Source organism: Cinclus cinclus, chromosome 6, assembly GCF_963662255.1.
Source record: "Cinclus cinclus chromosome 6, bCinCin1.1, whole genome shotgun sequence".
Lineage (NCBI taxonomy): Eukaryota > Metazoa > Chordata > Aves > Passeriformes > Cinclidae > Cinclus > Cinclus cinclus.
This window is the reverse complement of record NC_085051.1, coordinates 10,886,400-10,887,611: the sequence shown is the minus strand read 5'-3', so window position 1 is coordinate 10,887,611 and position 1,212 is coordinate 10,886,400.

Genomic DNA, 1,212 nt, shown 5'->3' with positions numbered 1-1,212 from the left:
GGTGAGCAGCGTGAAGCACGTGGAGCTGCAGTGGGCACTAAGAGGACCATGCACTGCTGGCAGTATCTGTTTCAAGTTAGCCTGAAGGCATAAGCGCTGGGAGGCCTCGTGATCTGCAGGCTGGGTTAGATGCCAAAAATACAAATCAAATCCATTTAAAACTCTATGCTCGAAAACTGAGATCACTTTGCAATAACAAACAGTATTAAAGTTTAAATTAAAAATGCTATCTTGTGTTTTATTAACTAAAGCTTTCAAGGTCAAGTATAACTCAGCAAATGCATTCAAAACAGACAACCTTCCATTCTTGCTGCTATTTCCATCTCTTTCCTCCATTTTACAGGTTTTGTTTTGTCACTATGACGTGAACAAACTACCTTCTCTAAATACCCTCTAAGAAGTAAATAGCATCCTGGATATCACAGAACAGCAGCATGGTTCAGGTTGGAAGGGACCACAGGAAGTCATCTGGTCCAACCTCCCTGATCAAGCCAGGTCACCCCAGAGCACACAGAACAGAATTTCATCCAGAAAGTTCTTTAATATCTCAAGTGAGGGAGACTCCACAGCCTCTCTGGACAATCTGTTCCAGTGCACAATCACCTGCACAGTGAAGAAGTTTTTCTCATGTTCACATGGATCATTCTGTGCATGAGTTCCTGCCCTTGCCTCTTGTCCTATTGCTCAGCACCACCAAGCAGAGTCCGGATCCATCCTCTGACACCTCCCTTCAGATACTGACAGACATTGCTAGGGTCCCTTCAGTCATCTCTTCCATAATATGCCTTTTAGTAACTAATAGCCTTAATGCTAGAGATCATGATCTCAAATCTCAGAGAACCAAAACTGGAACCCTAGAGGGTGGCACTTCTCCTTTGAGCAAGGTGAGTTGTGCAAAGACTTGGTGTACCTCTGCACAAGACAACAAGGTGCAAGACACTCCCAAAGCAAAACAGCAGAAATGCCCAAAGAGGGTACAAAATATCACTACCTATTAGCTGAGAAAATTCTCATTATTAGTATCAAGGGGAAGCACTGCATTCACAAGGATAACATCAGCATGAAAGCCTGTACCAAAGTCTGAGGATCAGCAGTGCAAAGCACAAATCAGTCCTTAGAGTGGTGTGGATGGACTGCAATACTTACTGTGACACCTGCCCAGGAATCAGGGAGCTGTCCTCATCAATACTTCAGTGTGCTCATCAGTACATT